Genomic DNA, 26,751 nt, shown 5'->3' on the forward strand with positions numbered 1-26,751 from the left:
ATAGATAGATAGATAGATAGATAGATAGATAGATAGATAGATAGATAGATAGATAGATAGATAGATAGATAGATAGATAGATAGATAGATAGATAGATAGATAGATAGATAGATAGCAAAAGCGTTTGCTGTACACAAAGAAATGCTTCGCATTCAATAAGACAATCTTGGGAACCTGAGGGTTTGCCCTAAAGTGTCGAACGCGACAGCGTGATCCTCTCACTATTCATTGTTCAACCGCTTGGCGCATACTTTTTATTGTATGATGCTGCTTGATATCAACGGTTTTCTATATGGGTACTCATCTCTGTAATTTTTATGTTCGTGCTCAGATAACCAGGTGTAAATGCCTTTACTGTTGGTTTAATTATCAATCCTTAGTGAACGGGCGCAACTCAGCGTGAGGCGTCGGACACGAAAGGGGCGGTTCCTTGTAATTTAGATTGGTGTACATGTTTGTGCCTAATAGTGACTATCGAGTGCATAAATTGTAGAAATGATTCTATAAGACGTTACTTAAATCACATTTACTTCACAGCACTACTGGAGTGCAACCGTTCATTTTTTATTGATGTGGTGGTAGTAGCAGTCGGACTACATAGCTTTCAATCTCATATTGTGGAAGTTTTCGATGTTTACAAGAAATATAAAACCAATAGAATCATACTGACGTAGATGCGCATAAAGAATAAGAATAAAGCTTACGCAAGCTAGTTGCTCAAACACACTGCGAAAAAAAAACAGAAGACCTTAGGAAGGCAGGCTCTGATAGCTTTAAACTCCTTGCTTTTGCCATGTGACTGTATGACGAGCAGCCGCATAAGAAAGCGACACTAAGGGCGTTTTACATGTTTTCACAACATTTGTAAAATAAATTCTTTGTAAACGACATGCAAAGGCGCCCAGCGAAGATGGCTTCCAGCCATCACCTTGATTCAGACAAACAACCAGGCTATGACATCTCGTGGTTTTCTATTTGTGATCAAAATGAAATGTTACAAAGCGTTTTCACATAAACGCTACCGTCACTAGTCGTCGATCATATGGCTTAAAGTATCGCTTCATAATATATTATCAATCTGCTCGCGCGAACTCACTGATTGCGACCTACTGAGCGTAGCGTATCGTGGGCTCGGTTGCTAGCAGTTGCCTATAGCAAGAACAACACAGCACAATCGACCCAGAGGGAGGAACAGTGGCCGGTGATGCGGCAGAAGATGTGAGAGATAGTACCACCACAAGCAGTATCACCAGTCCTCCGAATATTCGCCCGCAGACAACACTTCGAACAGCGTCATGTTGGTCGTGTTGGATGGCTTCTCGTCGGGTTCGGTTTCGGGATGTCCGAGCACCACGAGGGCGATGATGAGAATGGCGAGTCCGGCGATGGCCGCAACGATGCCGATCAAGGCGAGCAATCGGTAGCCCTGGCCGGCAGGTTCGTGTTCCATGTCGGTGGCCGGCGCACCAGGTGCCGACCCAGCCGCACCGTCTCCGCCACCACCAGCATCGCCGCCTCCTTCGTCGCCTTCTTTCTTGTCGTCCTTGTCGCCTTCCTGGTTCTCCTCGCTGGACTCCTTCTTCTCTTCGCCGTCTGCGTTGTCTCCCGCGGAGTTCTCTTCCTCACCCTCGTTCTCACCTTCTTCCTCCTTGGTGTCACCGCCTTCCTTGTTCTCCTCGGAGGACATCTCGTTGATTGGTTCGTTGAATGGCCGTTAGATTCCTGGCGCAACCTACTACAGGGGATCGTTGAACACGGCCGCCGACTTGAACGAAGGCTTCTTCTTCTTCTTCTGCCTCAGCTTCCCAAATTTCTTCCACACGCGCAAACAGACAAGCGCAGTGTGCTTGTGAACATTAGCAGGAGACACATGCGTCAAACATTTCTTCGCTTTCGAACACGTGATGTAAAAATTTAGGCAGGGTTATTTCAACAAGGTCCTTCGCACTCCTTAGAAATGTTAGCGCGATACCGCAGCACAAGCATGAGCTGACATGTAGGGTTTTGTAAAAGAGGATAAATCCGCACGTGCGTGTTTGCAGCTTCGGCACTAAGGAAGACGACGTTGCCGAATAATACTTTGCCGACAAATGTGCATATTGCAACGGATGCATCCCAATAGGATGAAAATGCTGGCATTGGCTCCGAACTTGACTCGTCAATTTCATAACGATTACTTGATTTTTTTTCTCTTTTTATTGCTGTGTTCACACCTGTGTAAGCATTATGTGGGCTAGGTCCCAAAATTAGAGTTGCGACAATTTAACTCACTCATTGCATGTGTTTTCTTCTTTTCCGCATCCGGCGACACGTTTTTTTTTTTCGTAGGCACCGCCATTTCGCTAGCTGGTGGCCCTTTTCTGGTCTGACAACCCATCTGGAATGCGGGGAGCTCGCTTTTTGCATAGAAGGTAAGCGTCTGGCTGTGGTTTTATCGTTACTTTGCAGTTTTTACGCGGTGAATTTTGACTGAAGTGATACAGGTTCTTTAGAAAAGGAGTCTATGACAGGTTGTGACAAGATTCAAGTCGTTGGGGGTCAATGGTTTCATTATAGAGTGCCGCGAACGAGTCCGCCTCTGCACAGCACCGACTTTTCACTCAGATAATGCGCAGTATTTCAGGTCTTTCTTTTCAAAAATGAGCCACAATACTTTGGAAGCAAAGTGAATATCTTTCTTGAGCTCTAGTCATTCGCACAAGATTTCTTTACGCCACGCAGTCGCATCGGCTACCGCTCTTGCATGAATCTGTGCGTTGAGGTGTAGTGTGGTTTGTCTTTATTTCGTGGCACTGACGGTTTTTTTTAACTGTGCACGAACAGTTGCCCAGATTGTTCTCAACTCTGAAAGAATGACCAAATACATTACTCGTTTGTTTGTTTTTACAGGTGTGCACGTGAATCCAGCTCTTGCATCATACGATGCTGACGTGCCTGTGCGTCCTTTTCATCTTCTTCTAATAATCACAATATTGCAACGACTTTCGGTGGCGCGGTACTTTGACCTACGATAGAGAGAAATGTTACGCAGCGCTGTTTATATTAGAAATATTGTCATCGTCGGAACAGCCATAGGCTGCGTACCTTTCGTTGATAGCCGAGGTTGAACATCGGTGTCAAATTCGTTGCCGTTTGTACGCCGGAGAAGAAGTGCTTTGAACATACCCGAGTACCCGTAGAAGGTACGACGTGTTTTCTGTTTATGTTTGCAAGCCATAGAAGCCACTGTAACTTGAAAACAACGCAACTTAAAATGTCCACAGTCATACAAAACTCCGCGTCTGGTGATGAACATGACATATTTTTTTCCGACAGCATTTTCCTTTTTCTGTAGTTCTTACTGCAGCCAAAAACAACGCAGTGGTTCCCTGATGACCACTTCTTGGCCGTCATAGCAATGAAGAGAAACAAAGTCTGCAGGTTGGCTTAATACACGGCAAATTGCTCGGTAACGCCAAACATACCAGCATCGACACATACACTCCAAGCCGTCACCCGCATACCTGGGAGGAGGAATGCGTTGGTTTTCAGACCGAACCTCCTGGCCCGGTGCAAAGATCTAAACGCTTTTCAATTACTAGTTCTCTCTCATCCTAAGTCTATTCATTTAATCTCAGTACCTGAAGTTTATTTTACAATAAAATGGTTGATTCTCTTACAAAAATATCACTCTCTGCAGCAATTATTTTTGCTTCCCCCTGTGTTTCCGCGACCTTACTAAACTCTATTGGAAATCATCGTCCTGTGTGTAGCGACATTCCGGGGCAGCTTCAGCTACAGTGGTAGTGCAGCGAGTCTGCTGGGCCCGCCGACCTGAAACCCTTTGGACACACCTGACTGCCTGAAGGGACGATTACAGCCTGACCTCCCGACTCCTCTGCGTTGTACACCGGACAATAGGCCTCACACATAGACTTGTTCCACGAGAATGCTTTCCATCATCCTGGACCAGTGACCATCCCTTGGTGCATTGTGTTCGGGGTCTGCGGGGAGCTAGCAGCGCCGAATGAGTCAACCTGGAATCTTGCTTACCGGAAGAGTCTACGTGAGGAGTTCCAGGTCATTGAACTGAGCCAGTGGTGCCCTATTGCTCCTCTCCATTTAACAAGGTGTGCATTCCCTGGCACTTTTCTAGAAACAGGTTTGACTGCCTGCTCACTGATGGAGTGGAGGAAGGCAATCTTATTGGAGTGACCTGGACTTAATTGTCTTCCCTCGCAGGGGGTCTTGGGAAGACAGAGTATATAAAACGCGAGTGCATGCAGAGACGCTCCGGGGTGTTTCATCTGTTTCATGTTGTTCCAGGTTACTCTAAACAAGTGAATACTGTACATACACACTCTTCACCTTCTCCGGCTCCCGACCTGTCTTCTCCAGAGACTCGGATGGCTCCAGTCAGGACCACGCTACCCAAGGCAGCCACAGCCACAGACGTGGCGGCACGTCCCGACACCTCATTGCTAACACCCCCTAACAGCACATATCATGGTAGCTCAAGTTCACACACACACAATCAGGCAAACTTCGTCAGAACCAGCACCGGATTACCAGCCCATTTTATTTCCCTGGTGCAGCAACCTGACTTGTTCAAGCATAATAGAATTTGACACCACAAAATCTCGTCGCTGTGTACACCTTCCTCAATTTCTATTTCTTATATCAGGTTTGTTGAATTCGTTACGGGGTTTTTTCTGTAATCAGGACGAAACAATTGGTTATTAAATGCGACGCATTTTCTAGCGAACTTCGGTGACTTTGAGCGTATCTATCTATCTATCTATCTATCTATCTATCTATCTATCTATCTATCTATCTATCTATCTATCTATCTATCTACAACTTTAAGCTGTCCTGGCCGTTTAGATAATGATATGAATACCACAATTAGTGTACCATTATGTGACTGTATAACGAGCATAGGTGACTAATGATATCGTAAAAATCATGGCAGGTATGTTATGAATAACATAGTTTTATTTCATGTTCTTGCTGCACTTGCAGAGGTTTTGTTCACATGACATAATGCAAAACTGGTATGCAATGACCTGACTGCATGTCGAACATACGTGACAGACCCTAATGCGTAAATTATGACATGCATGTCATGTAAGTCATGACTCCACGCTACCCTCATAGGTGGCTCACGCTTGTTTCACTAGCTTCATATATATACCAAATTTGGAATTATGGGACATGAATGTATGACGACGGCATATAACTGGTGTAAACATGATACTCGTGAGATGCGTGCCATGTAATAACAGGACTACATGCAACGCTCATGATGCGCTCACAGTCGTTGTGCTACCTTCACAAATACCAAACTTGGCGTTATATGACGTCAATGAATGACGGAAGTTTATGACTGGTGCAGACATGATAATCATGACATGGTTGTCATGTAAGCACATGACAACGTACCACGCTCATGATGTGCTCGCGGTCGTTTCGCTCTATCATATATACGAAATTTAACATTACTTGGCGTGACTGGGCGACGAAGGTAAATGATAAATCTAAACATGATAATAATGACATTTGTGTCATGTGAAACATGACAACATGCTACGCTCATAGCGCGCTCATGGCCGTTTTGCTAGCGCCACACATATCAAAGTTGGTATCACGTCACATGAACATACGAAGACGATAAATTACACGTCCAAACAACATAATGATGATATGGAAGTCATGTATGGCGTAACTTACATCGACCTTTAAAAGTTGCGCTGATTTTAAAGTGACATATCAATATTTCTCATTCGAGCTTCGCATATCATTGATTCACACTGTACGTGGGATCCGCCAATTTTAATAGATTGTGGCTGATTCAATGCATTCAGGAAGAACATACCAGTACCGCCTATTCGAAAACTGAGCTTGGAACTATGAAACCATCTTCTTTTGCTTGGGGTGACTACTCGGGAGTTGAGCCACAGGGAGGTTGTAAGCCCGTGAGAACTATATAACTGCGACTAAAACAATAACTTGCTAAATTCCTCGCGCTTTACACATTTTATTACTACTAATTGATACATAAAATTACCAAACAACTTCAATCATTGCCAAGCGGAGCTAAAAATTACATAATAAAAAATGTTGTGAAGCATCGGGGAGTGACTAAACGTCAGTTCACACGTTCTTGTATTGGACGCCATCCTGTCTCCCCGTCTTGTTCAATGCATCATGCCTTGAAAGAGACGGGGCTTCTGTTGAAACGTGGGGGTATTACGTAGGGGTAATAATGAAACGTAGGGGTATTAAATGTTGGGCTATTGTGACATAAACACGCTGCGATAACGAGGCACATCCATAGATTCATAGATGATGAACCTATAAGTATACATTATCTGCTGTTCGTTAACAATGAGGCACATCGCACAGCCCATGGCCTCTAAAATTTTGGTCATGTCGAAAGGCTTCCGCCATGGCTGGTATTTATATTATGATTTTTTTTACAGAATACTTCCGGCCCATTTAAGGGCCCCAAAAGGAGGAGCAAGATCATAGCATTGCACACAGGTGTAAAACAGCAAGAACAATAAAAAGATACATCGTATACAAGAGATACAAAAAGATATATCAATGTTCATGGTTAAATACTCTCAAGTGCCTCTACAGAGCCGGTTAACGATTGAGGTAGGCAGTTTCAGTCGTTTATGGTTCGAGGAAAGAATGAGTATTTGAAAATGTTTGTTCTAACCAAATACGGTGTTAATGAATGAGTTTGTCAATGCCGGGTTTGTTTTGTCATAAGCGGTTTCAGATACAAATCACGGTTTAATGACAACTTGTTGTTATTCAAAAGAAAAAGAAATTTGAGTCTGTGAGTGTTGGGAATTCAATCAGGACTGGTTGAAGTTTTAGTTTTTAAATTCAGGAGCAACGAAATAATACCGGGTAAAGATAAAATACCTGGAACGTCGTCATTACTTCGCGAAAATCGGTGCAGTGGCTCGTTAGAGGCTGAAAAAGACGTTATGGAAGTACAAATTGAAATGATTGGCAAGAGTTTTCTTGTCAACAATAGTTTCTCCTTCATGTGTTATTTGCTCAACACTATTGGTCTTTTTGCTCAAAAAGTTCCAAAATTTTTGTGGGGCAGACGTAATAAAGTGGGGTAGAGTATCCTGAAAGTATCTAAACTTAGCTATCCTCACAGCCTCGTTCAGTGTGTCCTGGGCAGAAAGAGTAATATTGCGTGGAGCACCCTTGCGTTTAAGCCGCTTTAGTTTCCTTTTCATGTGCAAGACTAGCGGGATCCATGGATTTGATCGAACGCGTTACTTTAGCATCAGCAGCCGAGCACCAATACCACTATAACACCAAGACAGACAGAAAGCAGGCTGCCTACTTGAAGGAACGCAACAATATTTCAGAATGATTCCCAAGACAATAACCATAAGAAGAACCGCAAGCAATTCTGCCATTGAAACGTCAAAAAACCTTTTGTATTTTGTATTTGTATTTTGTATTTTTATTTTTTAATACGTTTGTAGTTTTTAAATACAAACATACCAATTAAGAAAGCATGATCACCTTGAAATGTTCTGTTTTTTTTTGTTTAGTGAACATGCTCTATTTCTGTCTTCTTATGTCTTGGTCGACCTGAAAACAAAAAAAAAATATTTCAGAGTTTGCATTTCCCTTCTTTTAGCTCTATTTGCGTAAACTGTAATCCTGCAGTAAATTGCCTTTTCTTCGCAAAGCCCTGTCGAAACTATATTTTCTAACAAGATACACCCAATCTTGCCTCTTCGTAAGGCCCTCGCGGCACTGCGAGCACGAATACTCCCTGCTCTCTGTTTGCTCTTGAGATCTCTTAAAAACGGGGAAAAAATTCGCCTCATAATAAAACGAACTGTTGAAGCTTCTGTAGTCCCTGAAAAAAATGTTTCCCTTTTTTTATACCGCTACACCATTGTAAGTACCATCCCCGTCGGCTGCACTGGTCTGAATATTTACTTTCTGAGGTTACGCGCGACGTTATAGAGCCAGGTTCCAGTTTGGGTGAATCAATCGGCTTCGGCGCAGTCAATAGCTGCCGCCTATGTTCACGCAAGCACTTGCTGTGAGCCACAGTGTGCGAACGAACAAGGAAGTCAGCCGGCAACATCGGCGTGACTGAACTCGTTCATCATCCGTGTGCCATCGAGCATGAAATCCAGCCGCCAGGCGAAATTCCACACCGACGAAATAAACACTGCCAACAAACCACAACACCACGAGCACGAAACTGAGTTATCCGCACGATGTGCAAGCTAGGCAGTTCGATAACAAATTTTGTAAGAAGCTAGTTTTTTTTCTACAATCCCTTGCTTTTCTTCCAGCTTCATTCAACGGCTTTTAAACATCTGTGTTGTTGGCTATTTTATTTTTGTTAGAGCAAAAGTCCAAGGACTTTCTCAAATCAGAATGACTTGCTCCTTTCACGAGATAATATAAATCCTTATTGACCGAGAGAAACACATTTATTTGTTGCACCTTAAACAGGAGACTGTGATTAAATAAAACACTAAATGACAAGCGTTTATAATCACATGCACTGGTGCGGCGGTGCCTTGCACCTTATGACCTGGAAAGACTGCAAACTGCGGGATTCCAGCCCTTTTTTTCAAGAATTTTGCCTTGGAATGCTGGAATTGCTGAGCAGCTTTTACATATAACAATTTTTTTATATGTAAACAGCGCAAATATTCCGGTTTGATGAAAAATGTCTATAATAAGATATGTGACAACACCAGTGACAAAACATTCTTATCTAACTGAAAACATTTGGACGAGGGGGAAGACGTGGTTGAATTGGAACAATCCATGAACAGAGGTTGTTTGCTCAAGCTGATACTTTGAAAAGTTCACTTGTCTTCTTCAAAGCTAAATGCTAAATAGGTTCTACCCTTCAAGAAGACAAGTCCACTCGTGGAAGCGTTGGCTTGAGCATACAGTTTACGGATTTTTCCCCATACCTTACTTGTAATTGAAAGGCTCCTTATTCCTTTATGGTTTTTGAAAAAAATGCACTCGTGGCGTTCTAGATCTACATGGAAACCTTGGCATGCCGGTAAATACCTTCACTACATGTCGGCAGCTAAGTTCTTTGCCTCCACTTAAGCACGTATCCTATGCTTCTTCCCGACTTGTGGCGTGTCGCCAATAGAGGGACTCACCATTGTGCAAGCCAGTGTTCTGCTTCCGTGTACCTGGCTTCCTCTCTGCTTAGCTTGTAAGAGTTGTACGATTGATTCCTCGCATCGGCCCACCGCAGCACTATTTTAGGGGCCAAGAAATCTTAAGGCCCTGTTGAGTATTGTCTGTGCAATACAATACCATGACGTGACCATATATGATAATATATTCATCCCCTTTACCAAAAAAGAAAACTGCGTACAACGCCCCCTCACTTCTATTTTATTCCCAAAAACGTGTTTCCTCTCCTTAAGGTTGTTATTTGGTGCCACTTTTCTTGCGGAAGAGTCGAAGTTTGAGACAGTTTTTTTTATGTTACTTTAAGAAAAGCCAGCAAAAACAAGGTACACACGAAAAAAAGCTAGAATCCTGGGTTGTGTGCGTCCATTTCTTCCACATGTTCCGTGTTTTTTTTTGTTTCATTTTCTTTACGTAAAATGTTTTCTATGAAGCTGTCAATTGAAATAAAATTTTTCAAGGTAATATATCTTAAATATTGTTTTTAAATTCTATTTATTTTTGTACTTTCTCTTTTTCGACATATTTATTACGCTGGCATACAGATACAGCCATATGAATTCGTCAGAACGATTCCTCAATTGTCAGGAGTATTAGTTTTCTATACTGAAAGCAAGATTTTTTAAGTCAAAAAGGTGTAGTGCACACGCGAAAGGGCCAGCGTTGAAATGCAACACGCAGTACTAGTACTTAGAAGCGTCAGCTGTTAGCGCCAACGTGAAATGACGTCACCGTAAAATTACTTCGAAAGCCAAGAGATACCGCTTGGAGAGAAGCTTTGTTTGTCTTCGAATGAAGCGTGGAGTAATATCTGGACGAACTATTTTCATAGTATAAGTTTGTTAAAGCCACAACATCCGCTTAACAGCATGATAATTTTTTCTGCTGTCTTTCAGTAATTCTAAAATATAGTATAGTTTAAGGCTGTTTGCTTATCCGCGTTAAGCTTGTATTACGATATCCCCGCGCGTGTCTTGTCAACTCCTACAGCGAACGACGGCGTGAACAGCTCCGCTGTCACAGGGTTCCGGCAAAGCTTTCTGTCAGATATCTTGTATATGACAGGCACAACAACTTCTGTTTAGTGATAAAATCTTTCCCTGGATGCACCTGTAAATGTATTAAATGTTGCAGCAAAATGAAAAAGGCGCGTTTCTCCTTTTCATTTTCGGCTAATAAACGTACCCAAAGTAATCAATACTCTAGCGGGTATTTGTTAATTTGCCGCTTGACATATACCAAAATACTGCAAAGAATTCTAAACGTGTACCTTAAATGTTCGTCAAAACTTGAATTTCTCTTTTGACACCTCGTCTGCTCGTCTTTTCGTTCAACTTCGTCGCGACTGCGTCTCACATCGAAACAGCGACATGAAGGAGACATCTGGGAACACTGGGGAATGATGGATGGCACCAATTTTACAGCAAGGCTCGAACCAATGAAAGCAACAGCAGAAAAAGAGGTGAACAAGAAGAGTGCTCCGTGCTTGTCACTTTTATTTGTGACATCTAGCCTAACCAGGTTTCATATATGTCCTAAAAGGCTCAAATCCGACCGCATCCGCCAGGTGCGTAGCCAGAATTTTTTTTCAGAGGGGGGTTCACAGGGGGGAGGAGGGGCACAGGCATTAGCTTTTCTCTGTGACGCGACTATCGGCGGTAGTTTGAGCAGAATGTGTACATGTATATCAAAATAATGACACTATTCCAACGCGTATGCTTGTGAAGAGAGTAATTAAAACGAAAGTAATCGATATAAGTACAACAAATGACGCGTACAGTGACCGTTTCGAGCAATGACCTGATGTCACATTACTAAGTGGTGTGACATGGTCTTCGAAAACGCATCACTGCGATGACCCACCGGATCGGAGAAGACATCGTTATTTGTTAATCTATGGTAATTCTTTCGTTACCACGCGAAAATGGTTGATTTTCATATCTCGAAATGCGACATGCTGCAGTTCGCGCCAATGCGTTACCCAGACAACACTGCGTTTCCCTCTCTTTGTGAAGGAGGGACGCCGGACGTGCTGAAACGCGCATGCGTCAAAGCAACGCAGCGCAGCGCGCCTGCGAGTATATTGCAGGACCAGTGCCTGGCATGGCAACGCCGGCGTGACGCGACGAAATGAACGCCGGCACGCACGCGAACCGCGTCACGGCAAAATGTATTGGCGCCTTCACTGTAACATATAATCATGTTCTCACATGACACGCATCTAATGATTATCATGTTTACACCAGTCACATACCTTCGTCATTCATTGGCGCCACGTAATACCAAATTTGGCATAATTGAAGCTAGCGAAACGGCCGCGAGCGCATCGTTAGTGCGGCATGTGGTCCTGTTGTTACATGACACGCACCTCATGATTATCAAGTGTGCACCAGTCACATAGCTTCGCTAGCCATTCACTTACTGTAATACCAAATTTGGTATACGTCACGCTAGCGAAATGGCCATGAGCGCATCACGAGCGTTGCATGTAGTCATGTTGTTACATGACACGCATGTCAGGAGTTTAGTGTTAGGGTCGGTCGCTTGTGTTCGCCATGCAGTCATGCCATACCATACCAGTTTTGCAACATGCCATGTGAACGAAACCACCGCAAGAGCTGCAGGACCATGAAATGTAAATCATGACATTCATGACATACATGTCATTATTTTCATTTCATGACTAGTAATATATGTTCTTGATGCCGTCATGTTATGCCATACCAAGTTTGGTATTGATACCATTATCGAAATGGCCAGGAGAGCTAGAAGTCGCAAGCGGCTAGATAGATAGATAGATAGATAGATAGATAGATAGATAGATAGATAGATAGATAGATAGATAGATAGATAGATAGATAGATAGATAGATAGATAGATAGATAGATAGATAGATAGATAGATAGATAGATAGATAGATAGATAGATAGATAGATAGATAGATAGATAGATAGATAGATAGATAGATAGATAGACAGACAGGCAGGCAGACAGACAGACAGACAGACAGACAGACAGACAGACAGACAGACAGACAGACAGATAGATAGATAGATAGATAGATAGATAGATAGATAGATAGATAGATAGATAGATAGATAGATAGATAGATAGATAGATAGATAGATAGATAGATAGATAGATAGATAGATAGATAGATAGATAGATAGATAGATAGATAGATAGATAGATAGATAGATAGATAGATAGATAGATAGATAGATAGATAGATAGATAGATAGATAGATAGATAGATAGATAGATAGATAGATAGATAGATAGATAGATAGATAGATAGATAGATAGATAGATAGATAGATAGATAGATAGATAGATAGATAGATAGATAGACTCAAAGTCTTCAAAGTTCGCTAAGAAATGCTTCGCATTTAAACGTGTAAACGTCAGAAAAGTTTTCGATGCTCAATGTGTAGTAGAAAATTCGAGTATAGTGGCAACACTCCATAGCACATAACACAGAAGTTCTATGCCAACATCTGGTTAGGACACTATATCGCTTATTTGTAGGTACACGTTGCCATGAGGAGGAAACTACCGCAATACTCAGAGTTTCAATCAGCTAAAATGCCCGACTTTACGATGATTCTAGTTATTCATATGCTCGAAATAAATTTTTCTTATTTGCCATTTCTTTTAGTTTTCTTACAAATACGTATATTGCTCTTCTGGCTACCCTTGCATGTTTACGGGAGGTCTAGCATCGATGGATGTTCAGGAGGTCTATTACTTTGTTTATCACCAGGTGTATCAATGCTTAATGAAATGTTTAGTTTTTAAAATGCTTATCGTATTCCTCTCCAGGTAAAGCACTCAAAGGTAGAGTATGATGGTGTTCGAATCTTGCACGCAGAAAATCTGAAAGCTATTTTTACCTGCACCGTAACAAAGCGTTCGGACATGCTCGTTAACACACAAGGCACTGTCAGTTTTATAAAATTTGCTTACAAAGATTTATGTCGTTTTCGAGAAATCGTACACTAGGCTGTTGTGTCACATTAAAAGTACAGTTTTCTTTTTGTAGGAATTGTCTTTCGGATTCTCAAATATAATTTGCTCATATCCTTACTTCAATCATCCCATTTCTGAAAGAGAATCTGCGGAAACAATGCCAGGGCCCGTCCGCTAATCGTGCCTAAAGAACTCACTGTCGTCATTACTCACATACTCGGCTGCTTTTTGTCTACCCACAATAGGATCGGTAAACAACAGCTGAACATTGATAATATGTGAAGGAGCTTGCAAGTTACAGAGACGCAAGGTTTTCGTCTTCATATACTTCATAAGTGTTTCAGGCTTCTCGCTTTCTCCCACCTGCGCACTATCGCAGGTGCGAGCTATATCACGTAAAGTCACGTAATATACTTCGATCTGTAAAATGCTATGATACCAGCCATAAACTACACTTCATTTCACCAAAAAAGTATTTCGCCTCCTTCAAGTAATCAAATTAGCTCAGAAGCACGCTGGAAAGTTGTTGCATAACAAAATATGGAAACTGCAGGTGTCGGACGAAAATGCTGCTATTGCCTTCGTTGAAACCAAGCATAAATTTGTCAGAATATATATTCGCAAGTTTGACGGTATATTTTACAAGCTTGCAGGCCTTCATGAGTAAATAGCCAACTGCTGCAGTCTTCCACGCATTCGGTCATGGGAGTGTGAAATTGCCTATGAGAACGTTGCACCTTCTGATCCAAGACAGGAATCAGCCTGTCTATCAAACACTACTATGGGAACAGATAGTAAATGTTTGGCAACCGCCGAGGCTAATAGAGTAGTAGAAGTACACTACTTAGACAAATGACACAGTTCACTTTTTCATGATGACACTTGTTCCAGAAAACAGCTCAATATCGCAGCGAAATTCACGACCACATTGTTGAATCTGCCTCTTGGCAAATTTTACTTTTTAATCTGTTTTAGAAATGTTCGTAGCATCTTCATACCTGAAGGTTTTCTGTTTTTTCACTGTGAGTGCCGGATATCTGAGGTTAATTGCTCTTATCAGTGTGCCTACCTCAAATGTTCGTGCTAATACGCTGGTCTTGTGTTCATCGGAAGACGCTGTGTTAGCCCACAAGCAAAAATTGTGAGACAGAGATCTTGGAACACTATATTTTGACAGGAGAATGAACATTTCTGGGATGTAATCCTCTGGTATGCTGAACGAGTTCATCTTGAAGTGATCATACGATACTTCAAGTCTATCCAAGATAACCCTATTTTGAAACACTAAAAATAAAGCAATTGCTGTTTTAGCGTTGTAAAATAGTAGCTTTTGTGTCCCAAATGCTTTCTTCATAGCCCTAAGGACATGGAAGCAATAACAGTCGGATGCTTAGAAACCAAATATAATATCTGATGGTTTATATATCTCGCACTTTCGGTAACTGATAATCTTTCCGTCATTTTGAATAAAAAATCTTGCCTAAGCACTTCATAACGAAAGAAAAAGATTTTAGGATCCGTAAATTATTCTTTCTGTGTTACGAATAAAAAGTTATAAAGACGAAATGTTTATTTACTACTAAAACTATACTTTAAAAGCATACAAATTATTGTTTCACTGACTGATACAGGAATAGCGTATGCGCATCCGTCAAACCACCTTATTGTAGCGACCGAATTTTGGAGGTATCCATAATTGTCCTTTTAGGCAACAAATGATGGAATTCTTTTTCGTTTATGCAGCATGCCTTGCCGCAAGCTACGAGGTGAGCTCTGTTTTCCCTGTGCAGTCAACAAGTCTCATAGCACGGAAAACTTGGGCAATTCGTCTCATTGCTTGATGAAGCATCATTGCTCATACAACGGAGTTTACGTGACGTTAACCTCTCATTGTTGCCTTGAGTCTCTGTCGTAATCAAAAAGGAGACAACAATTCTCACGGTTGAAAAAATTTCTTAAGTTTCTCTTGCTTCAAAATGTTAAACCAGACATCCAGTCATATGCTTTTGAACATGTGTCTGCCGAACCTTCTCGTTTTTAGAGAAATTTTTTGTTGGTAAGATCAGCAATAGGAATGCTATTAGAAACCACAACTTCGCAACATAGAAGCTGCTTTCATTCTTCTGGCTTCTAAAATATTTGGTCTGAAACGGAAATCATTAAGAAACATTCAATTGATTTAAATCAGTAAACTGTACTCTCGAGTCTGTAATATCATCAATTTCACCACTACAGGTTTAATACCTCAAAATAAAATAAAGTTCAAAGTTTCGTTTTCGAATTTAGTACAGAAATAGGCACGCGTGACGTCACGAGTTTCAAAGTGTATTTATCGTATTTTGGCGTCATTGCCTTTATAAACTTTCCTTACTTGGTATAATAAGTATACAGCCCCCTCAGATGACTTGTATTTTATTTTGAACGATTAGAAACTACATAGGCGCTAGTAGGTGCTGTCAAAATATGTGAGGTCACAACAAAAGAGGCGGAAACTTCAAGCTGCTGTATTCAACCACATTATCTTTTCTGCGTGTTTTCTCCCTTATCAAGCGTCTACTCGCACAAGCGTGATGTTTTTTTTTTTCGTATTGTCAAAAGAGTACTGTAATAATAGAATAAAAATTGGTTAGGGCATTGATGGGCCTTTAAAGGCCAAATCCAGTGAATTTCAGACCATGTCAAGGTAATGGTGTACACTTTCCAGAGACACTTTTGCCACGAGGAAGTTTGAATTGAAGAATTTAAAATAAGCAAAAAGGTGCAATACCGAAACCGAAACCCAACCGGGTGCCCTGTCTGCGTACGACCTACTATTAGGTAAGAACCGGAGGCCGTATACTGGTTCCGCCGGCGCGGAGTATAAAAACTATGAAAGCCAGACCAGAAAAGCGCTGGTCAAACACCACAGAGGAAGAAAGAAAGCTTTCCCGTGCTATACCCGTGCCAAACAACGCTATTGTCACCTTGTGGCTAGCACAATAAACGCTGTAGAGGCCAAAGTAGCGATGCCATCGGCTGCGTCACTTTCATTTACATGACAAACATGACGTCACACAGACAATGTTGTAAGAATTCTGGCAAGCAAGATGAGCTTTTGGAGGCAATTTTTAAAATTCATTTGCAATAAATTAGCGCATCTCTCAAGCCTGTAATTTGGCATAAATGATGGAAATGTGCAAAGCAACGTACCCAGTCATTTCAATTCAGATTGATTAACCTAGAAAAATCGCTGGAGTTGGCCTTTAAATGGCTCGGGCAACATTAACATCGTAGTAGATGGTGATCGTAGCAAATGGTAGACGGTGCTAGGTTTTCAGCACGTATCTAGCTTTACTGCTCACTTAGGATGTTTATGTTTGTCGGTACGGCAACCTGAAAGATGACAGTGCAAAGAGCTTTGCTTTGCGAGAAGCTAAAATTCGTTTTATTATGAAAACTTGCAAACCATCAGTACAATTTACCCCACGCTAAAAAAACATCTTATAGCACAGTGATGGCACGTTCATAACGTATGGAAAATATGTGCGGGGCACAAAACATACGCCCAAATGCACACGACACAAGTGTTTCACGTGAAGCCGAATTTCGCTCGTTGTCTATCTGATATGATAGTGCGGTTTTTATCAGATGCCTGCCGACACAGTCTGACCACCCAATGGTTCGCTGTTCTCGATATGTGTGCGGAATTAAAGAAGCAACGAAACTAGTGTTGCTTCTACAATTCCTGAAACTGTCGCACGACGGTGAAACGAATGTGAAAGTAAATGTTTTAGTGCCCGTGCTGTCATACCTAGCACTGTTTACTCTCCATTCTTTTGAAGGAGACGCTCGTATCAAACAACAAATGGGCGAGTGCACATCGCTCGCAGAGGTATACGCATTGAAGGTTCCGTGTGTTACGTAAACAAGAAACAGCGTCGTAATAATGCTGAATAATCATCGCATATTTTAATGGTGCTAAACTTTGTAAAGCGTCTAGAAAGAACATAGAGTAAGTCGAGAAACTTTTCTTTATATATGACCAAGCAAAAATCATCATTTTTGTAAGATAGACGACATTTAACGAAGAGTGAACGCTAAGATGCGCTTTGTTTGTCATTTTAACAAATAATACAATTAAAAACCTCACTGTGCATCACACTGTGAGCAGCGTTGGTTTGAGCAATTTTTATAGAGCGAAGCTACGATAACGTCACACTAGTAGTTCAGTATTACCTTCATTATTACATGCTCCAGCCAACGTGACTACAAGGCAAGCTGCCTTCGTCAATTCAAAAACCAGACAATTTAGAAGAGTGTTTACAAACGCACTGTTCACTATGTTTCTTCAGAAAAAGGGGAAAAATTGCAGTGCTTTGACATTCCTAACGTTTCGTCCATTATTCTAAGACTAATTGCGAAACCTTTTCGTGACACATAATGTTTTCCTGACTACATTCATGAATTTACTTTAAAGGCTTTCCTCTCTTTAGATCTCCTTAGTAGAACTTCGTGTGCAACGGCCATCTACAGCTTTTTTTTTTACCATGAAAAGGAAAGACTCAAACAAAATAATTTTTTTTTATTGATTCCTCTGCCCAAGAGGCTATCGAACCATAAAGCTTCAACTTAACCGTACGTCTGCGGGAAGAACCAGCTGTCGCATAGTAGAGTTCGTGTCTAGCAAAAAAAATATATATATTTGAACGAAGGCAGAAATGTCGGTCGAAGTTGGCACGCTTCAGCCTGCTAAATATGTGTGCTCCTAGTGTGGTCACAGCTGTTGCGTTTTTTTGACCGGAGCGGCCGTCTGTAAGCCCCCCGAGCGCGTGTGGTTTTGCGATGCCAGAGTCGAGACTTCGACAATCTTGAGCGTGTATGGCCAACGTGAAAAGCAGAAGGTCCTGCGCATTCTCCTTTTTATGTTTTGGCGCACAAAACCATCGTTGTTGAAGTGGTGCGTTATGTAAGGTCAAGGAGAAGATTAGTCTACAACAGAGCAATTACACAAAGTATTTAAATAAATAACTTTCTTGCTTAACATTTAAACAATTCAGGGTGGGCTGAAAGGAAAAGAATAAAATTTTCATTAACAAAAGTTTTATGCAATCTACCTCCCTGAAGCCCTGCTGCGGTACGCAGCAAGTCTGAACCCTAATACAGTTTTTACAGCATACATGAAACGCTTATGTGTTGTCCTCTATAAAAGCACAGCTCAGACATTCTATTTTTAAATCCATTTTTATAATCTCTTGTTCGATGCCCTGTTGTTGAGCGGCTCAACGAAATCAACTAAAGCATGTCCCTTTCTTGCTTTCTCAAACCTAATTAAAAAGGAAGTGATTGCCAGGTATAAGTTTCAACAAGCCGAATGAAAGCCAGAGTTGTATGCACCATATAAACCAGCACCCTGAAAGAATAAAACATTGCTACTTGCCTGCTGGAGTTGATTAGACAATTCATTGTTAAAATTTTCAAATGTATTTCAATATAAAGCATAGTATTTTGAACGCGGAATATCACAGGAGGCCTTACTACATCTAGGTAAAGGTATTTCATTGCACCAATTATGTAGGTGATCAATAACCAAGAGCCTTAATGTATGGTAAACTTCTTTACACTCATAAAATGACTAGACATATAATGCATATAATGCATATAATGCATTAGTGCATATAATGGCATAGCCTTCTCGTCCATGTTTTGTCAAGTGTATTGAACTGCATTGTAGTTCACTTCTCGCTTTTCAAAATGCGAAGCATTTCTTAGTGAACTTGGGCGAGTTTGGCCGCATCTATCCATCTATCTAGCCGCCTACGACTTTTAGTTCACCTTGCCGTTTGGATAGTGGGATATATAACAAAATTAATATGGCATAACATGGCTGTATGAAGAGTATAAGTGACAAATCATAACATGAAAATCATGACATTCATGTCATGAATGCCATGATTTACACTACGGGGTCTTGCTGCTCCTGTGGTGGTTTCGTTCACATGACATATCGCAATACTCGTATGGTGTGACATGACCGCATGGCGAACTTAAGTGTCCGGCTCTAACGTGAAAATCATGACATGCGGATCATGTCAGAACATGACTACAGATTGATTGATATGTGGGGTATAACGTCGCAAAACCGCCATGTGATTATGAGAGACGCCGTAGTGGAGGGCTCTGGAAATTTTGACTACCTGGGGATCTTTAACATGCGCCCAAATCTGAACACACGGGCCTACAACATTTCCACCTCCATCGGAAATGCAGACGCCGCAGCCGGGACTCGATCCCGCGACCTGCGGGTCAGCAGCAGAGTACCTTAGCCACTAGACCACCGTGGCGGGGCATGACTACATGCCATGCTCATAGTGCACTCACGGCCGTTTCACTAGCTTCACATATGGTGTTACGTGACGTGAATGGATGATGAAAGTATAAGACTGCTGGAAACATGATAATAATTACATGCGCGTCATGTGAAACATGACCACATGCTACGTTCATAGTGCGCTTGTGATTTTCGCTATAGATTCACATATACCAAATTCGGTGTTACGAGGTGTGAATTTATGACGAAAGCATATCACTGGTGCTAACATGATAAACTTGATATTCGTGTCTTGTAAGAACATGACCACTTACCACCCTCACGATGCGATAGCAGCCGTTTTGGTAGCTTCACATATACCAAATTTGGTATCACGTGACGTTAATAGACGACGAAGATAAATGACACGCCCGAAGATTATAATCATGACATGTGTGTAGCGTAAAACATGACTACATGCTACGCTCATAGCGTGCTCGCCACCGTTTCGCAAGCTTCACATATACCAAATTTGGTATTACGTGATGTGAATAGAAGACCAGCGAAAATGCCAGGCGCCTACATGATAATGTTTGTGCCTGGCATTTGGAAGTCACTTACGGCACAATTTCCTTCCACCTAATAAGGTGGCGCTCATTTTATTGTGACAATTCAACCTTCCTCAGTCGTGCTTCGCATATCATTGATTGCCACTTTCTACCATTTTCTTTGTTCTATGAAATTACTCCTTGCAGAAATTATTCCTTTAGTCATTGAGATGACACAGGTTAACAATTTTCATTTCTTAACCAAGGTTAATCACAACATGTTTATTGTGGGCCATTTTACAGCATAGTGTGCAATTATTGGGCTAACTAATTTAATCACTTTGGCACGAATTATTTGTTGATTGCTCATTGCGTGTACCTCGTTGCTGAATTATCTGCCCCTTTGATGCTGCTTGAGGTTTTGAAGGAGTCTACCTGATTGAACGTCGCATAGGACTATTATTTAAGACTAGTTTACCTACATCGGACCACTCAGTCATACACGCTTCATGCAGCAATAATACTGCTCCGACTGGCGCCCCCAACTCGAGACCACATCACCACTTTCTTCGCCACATACCTCTTTTCTAAGCCTGACGTGTGGAGAAGAAAAATCAAACTTGATTAATGTAGTTCACACAATTAGCACTTACAATCGACAGCAGCAAAGACTGAGAGGGGGAGCGTTATCATGCCTCCTCGCACTGCCGCGTGCCAGTGAGTGGGTTCATCCATCACCCGAGTGTGTGAGACGGCAGCCGGCTGAAACAGGCGTTGTCATTCGGTGCTCGTTAGGACGACCATGTAATGCGATTACCCGAAGCACGACGAGGGTGATATTGCTTGGCCTCCGCTTCGATCGCCAGAGTTGGTTTCCCGCTTCTTGCATGGTCAATAACCGGAACTGCACGGCTGCCCCTCGCACCTCGGCACTTCGGTCTTCTCCTGGCTGAACAATTGTACGACAGCTTGATTAAATAACTCTTCTTGAAATAGCTACAAAGGAATTCTGCTCACGAACGTAAGCCCTTTTTTAGACGGAGTGTGATTCTCACTGCTATAGTTGTGCGTGTCTGTACTCTAGGGAGCACTGCAACGTGTTCACTTGCTTTTTTATGACCGATTTGAATGCCATGGCTCACTGTCGCGGAGTATGAAGTGAGTTGCGTTAAACGCCAATGAGCCATGTGTAAATAAATTCGCTGAATAACACAAAATATTGTAACGGTATTGTCACAAGAGTCAGATGTGAGCACCATAACTAATCGTGGCACCTTAATTCTAATCAATCAAATATATTGTCACGTGTATATACGTAGAAAACAGCGATGAAGGAGTTTTTTTTTTTTTTTGCAGACTCCAAGTAGTGGAGCTGCGGATTTAGGGAAGGAAGACGAAGAAGGCGTTCGTGTATGTTCTCTTGGCCAATCCCCCAGAGTGGGTACGAGCCATGGATTAGAGGCTACAAACAAACAAACAAACAAACAAACAAACAAACAAACAAACAAACAAACAAGCAGCCGAGTGAGCCAGTAGCTATGTTGGAACTGTGGAATCTTCACACAGCTGTAAACAACTGGTGATATAACACATATGCGTCTGTTTAGCGTACATAGATGCATGCTTTTTTACATATACATATCTTTCGCGCAACTTCGTAACGTTTGGCGCAATAAAAAAATGCAACATTTTCGCTGGTATAGCGCACCACGACAAGGACACACACAAAGGAGAGCCCGGCAACGTGCCTTAGCAAAAAAAATGCAACGCAGTCAGCTTGCATGCGCATGCTTTGCATAACATCGATTCCCAAGATATGTAGGATCTGGCGAATTTTTATTCAGTAAAAACCTACGTGGTCGTACCTGCTGTACCTTCTGAGGGTAACTTCTAGACGCTTAAAAAACACAAGAATAAGGACACACAGAGAAAGAGCGTCAACAGAGTTGTGAGTTGACGCTCTTTCTTTGTTTCTCCTTTTTATTGTGGTGTTTTTAGGCATCTAGAAGTTTCCCTCAGTATGACGAACCAACTAGCTCAGGAACAAGTACTTCTGAGTTACTGCTGTACCTTACTTTGTTGCAGCCCCACCTCATGGCTGTACTGACTAAGGCACTCAGCTGCTAACCCGTAGGTCATGGGATCAAATCCGAGCTGCGGCGGCTACATTTTCGATGAAGACGAAAAAACTGTAGGCTCATGTGCTCAGATTTGGGTGCACGCTAAATATTTCCAGGTGGTATAAATTGCCGCAGGCCTTCACTACGGCGTCTCTCAGAATGATATGGTGGTTGTGGGACGTTAAAGCCCACTAGTTTCAAGTTTCAATTTTATTTCAGTTATCAGTGCAGAAAATTCAACATCGTACAAAGTATAAATGCAGTAGAAGGTCCGAAAGCACAAGGCCCCATGGCTGCACAAGCACAAGGCTGTGAATGTTAACCGTAGTACCCTCCTCCCTGTTAAGTCTACCTATGGGGCAGACTTCACGTCCCCTCTAAGTGACTATAGAGGTTAGCGGAAGCCATTTTTCCACCTTTCCTGCTTTATGTGCATGTCTATGAATGAAATATTCTTACGAAAAAGCTAAACTTTACTGTACAAAGGTGGGTGGAAGTGGGACATGTAAACTTGTACTTCTTTACTACATGTAACAGTAGCAGCTGTTATTACAGACAATTTTATATAATAGAAAATGTGATGGTGATTGCACAATAAACCTTGCATTGTCTTTTTTTTTACCACAACAAAGTACAGACACCTTATCACCTGGATTATTCTCAGATGCTTTTCTCACCACTAATAAACAGGGCTGTCACACTTGTCTTTGTTTCCTCTCAAATAAAAATTTCTAAGATAGCTCAACCAATTTCACGGGTCTTTTTGCCAATATAAGGGTGTGTTTCAGATGAATAAACTCCGCTTCACGGCGCCTTTCGAACACTCACACTGACTAGCAGCAGCTTCTTTATGCTTGTAACAAGCTAGAACATTTTACAGAGCTTTTACAGCTATCTAATCTGCAAAAACATTTATACTATGCATGAAGTTAGCACTAACATTACCTTGTAGAAATAAGAAAATCAACCAATCATGTGGATACAGAGCTGGTAAGATATAATGTTCAGGTTCGAGATAATCACTCGCTGTTGTATTTCAAGAACACTGAAGTTGTTTTCTAATAATAGATATCAGTGTGTTCTATAGAAAAATGCAGTTCAGGACATGAAACTTGAAATCCTTTTGAAGAACTCAACTATGTAATAAATATTTCTTGGTGAGTATTGCACTTGAAATTTCTAGCTTTATTTGTTTTACTAAAAGCAATTGCCCGGTAATTATCACTAACACAGCTAGCAACCGATATCACCTGGCATTTTGACCACAAGCGAAATGGGAGCGAAGCTTCAAAAATTTAATATTATGCATTGGCTTGTTTGTACAGAGCTACGTAAGTGATATATAAAGACAGCAAGGAAGTCAACGAGCAAATCGCAGTTGTTCATCGTTCTATTCGCAGAAGATCCTTTTCTTAGTGCACGTCTATTTCGTTGTTCGTTAGTAAACGCCACCTCTAACCTACGGCTGCAACCGTACAAACTGACACGTGCACCAGGCCAAAATATTGCCGTAAACAAAGGCCCTTTAAATATATATGAGTCATGCTTTCATTTCTTATAGGGTGGGCTCCTTTGCTCAACAGCACGTGCCAAAGACCAACCAAAATGAAACATGCGACGTATATAAGTACCATACATCCGACGCAACCCGAATACAGCGTGCACCATGTATCTTGCTACCACGTTTGTCTCGTTTGCAAGGATGTGCGGTACCATTCAAAGTAATGAAGATATGAAGATTCCTCTGTGCCTTAAACGATCCATGTTTTCGTTGGGAAACAAGGTCACGCGGAAGCCTTTAATAACGCTTATGACCCTCGGCACAGTTCTGAGCATCTTCATCTCATTCGCACAAAGCAGCCAGTATCGGATGCCGCTGACGTTTTGGGGTCATTCTGATGCAAATGGCTTCCTTCATGGCCGTTACCATCAAACGAAGAAAAGAAGCACACGGTAAAAGTATCGTAAAAGAAGAAATGATAGCTCGAGGTCTGGACTTCAATACACGTGCAAGGATAAGGTGATGCTGTTTTCCAAGGCAATAGTGTCAGAAGACATGCATATTTTTTGTTTTAGTTTTTTTATTTTTTGTTCACGAAACTGTTTACACCAGCATATGTCTCACTCCTTTTTTTTTGTTTACGAGCCGGGCTGTAGGCCTAGTCAGGAAACAGTTTCGTCTGTTTCCTTTTGCCTCATCTCGGTGGCATGAAACTGTTGTGTACACATGCCAGAATAAAGTATTATTATTATTATTATTATTATTATTATTATTATTATTATTATTACTTAGTTATTTACATATATATATATATATATATATATATATATATATATATATATATGTATATATATATATATATATATATATATATATATATATATATATATATATATATATATATATATATATATATATATATATATATGAGATATAACATACAATAATGCCATGGAAAGTATAGGGGAAGATATTAGACCAAATTGTAATGTAAATGTGAAGACGCTGGCTCACACTCTCACGTTTAATTCATATATAAACCCTATAAAGAGGCTGGGGGGATAGCTGTCGTGGTAGCTCAGTGGTATAGCATGGAACGCGTCATTCGAAGGTCGCAGGTTCGCATCCTATCCACGGCAAGTTATCTTTTCACCTACTTTTCTTCATATTTACATTACAATTTGGCCAAATATCTTCCCCTATGCTTTCCTTGGCATTATTGTCTGTTAGATCTCGATAATATTGTGTAAAAACACGGAAAAAACGACCTTTTAGGTAAACACTTCTTTCCTTATTCATTAACGAGGGTCTCGTACTGGCAGACTTAGTGCCTTTCAGTTGTATACAAGGGACTATTGATCAGCTGCCCACTCGTAACAAATTCACGTGATACGTGACGCCGAACAGGCTCAAAAGAGTGTGCCAAACTCGCTGCCATGACTACTGCTGGCGCTGACTCCAACTCCCACGTTTAATTGACATATAAACCCTATAAAGCGGCTGGGGGGATAGCTGTCGTGGTAGCTCAGTGGTAGAGCATCGAACGCGTCGTTCGAAAGCCGCAGGTTCGAATCCTGCCCACGGCAAGTTATCTTTACACCAACTTTTCTTCATATATGCATTAAAATTAGGTCTAATACCTTCCCCTATATTTTCTTTGGCATTATTGCGTGTTAAATTTCATTATCACTGTGTAAAAACACGGAAAAAACGAGCCCTTAGTGATGTTGATTACCTTCACACCTACAGACAGCAGTTCCAGCAGGAGAAAATGCACATAAACAGACACAACGAAAAGTGGAAGAATAAAACTTTTTGCTTAATAAAGGTGAAGAAGGTAGTGAAGAATTTATCTATGTGATTACTAGTGCGAGGAATGAAGGTTTTTAATAAAATAATTTTTGCGAATACATGTTTGATGTAATGGCTTTGCTTGTGACGTGAGGCTCGACCGACGTGTTTTCTCAATGTAGTCGTCAGAGTTTATTACAAAATTACCTAAATAATCGCAAGGTGAGAAATTTCGATTTGCCGGTTTTTTTTTCAGATAGTGGCTCCAATTCGGTCAACAGTAGCATATCTACGTAGAATCAAGGCATCTGAAATGTTTGTAAACGTAGCGCACAACTGCAACTAAAGTTTTTTCGAGTTTTTCATGTTGAATACGATATAACAATCAACAACGACGCTGCCGTATTACAAAATAGGTGTAATAACTTTTGTACGTAATCAATCTAAGTGAGTAGTTTTATTCAACCTCTCCTTACATACATTGAATAAAAAAAGAGTAGTTTTATTGGGGGCGTACAGTGGTTACAATCATTTGTTCTAAACGTAATAGCAGGTCAACGAGAAGCACGAAAGAGAGGGGTTGTGGGTTCTGAAAAAGACTTGGGATGTGATGACCATACCACCCCCCCCCCCCTCTTCGTTCTGCCATTGGTTGGTTGCGAGTGCTCACGGTGGAATGGTGCGTGGCAAGCAGAAAACAAAGAAGCTAACACGTTGTTTGTTGGGAGTTTGTGTGGGTGAAGTTTTCTAACTTTAATATGTTTTAGGTGATCTCTGAAAGCTTTCGTAAAGTGTTAAACAATAGGTCATGAGAGGTAGGAGAAGGAAATAAGGATGGTAGATTTACCTGACATGACCTCGCTTAGCCACGCTGTACATGAGGGAGGATATGATGTAAGAGGAGCTGCGCGAGTCGCGTAAACTTATTGTTGTGAATTTATGTTGTTCTGATAGCTATTTGCCAGACAGCATGCGAAGGCATCAATCGGTGTCTATCAATTCGAGCTGACGCTATGCAATCAGTGATGCCAACACTTCATTACTTTCGTACGCAGTTTTTTTTTGCATTTTGCCGCTTTCTATAAATAGAAATTCTTTTCTCCTTACGTTTACATTGGCTATTCTACGTCGTTAGGATAGCCAAGCTTTTCGCGTTTACTTTCCATGCCCTCAAGCCACCGGCGACGAATACACTCCACCTAACAATCACATAGAAGTAGCTGATTAGTTCTCAAACAGGAGCAGTAAGTCGTCAGTCGGCAGAAAACGTCCATATTGGAGTGCTGCCAGTCCAATTAAGCGAAAATTTGACATTGCGGGCACTTTGAAGA

The 26,751-nt window shown here is 41.3% G+C and overlaps 1 long non-coding RNA gene across 2 annotated transcripts in view; it reads right to left on the reverse strand.

Annotated features, from left to right (window-relative positions):
- The window catches only part of LOC142813949 (uncharacterized), a 168,155-nt gene that overhangs the window by 69,416 nt on the left and 71,988 nt on the right, over window positions 1-26,751 (reverse strand). The window contains exon 3 of one of the 2 annotated variants that reach the window (XR_012894753.1): window positions 7,449-7,609. The exons of the other annotated variant lie outside the window; for it this stretch is intronic. This is a non-coding gene — a long non-coding RNA (uncharacterized LOC142813949). Of the gene's footprint in view, window positions 1-7,448; window positions 7,610-26,751 lie in introns of those variants that run through there. 2 annotated transcript variants of the gene reach the window in all.

The sequence above is a fragment of the Rhipicephalus microplus genome, chromosome 4 (assembly GCF_043290135.1).
Source record: "Rhipicephalus microplus isolate Deutch F79 chromosome 4, USDA_Rmic, whole genome shotgun sequence".
Lineage (NCBI taxonomy): Eukaryota > Metazoa > Arthropoda > Arachnida > Ixodida > Ixodidae > Rhipicephalus > Rhipicephalus microplus.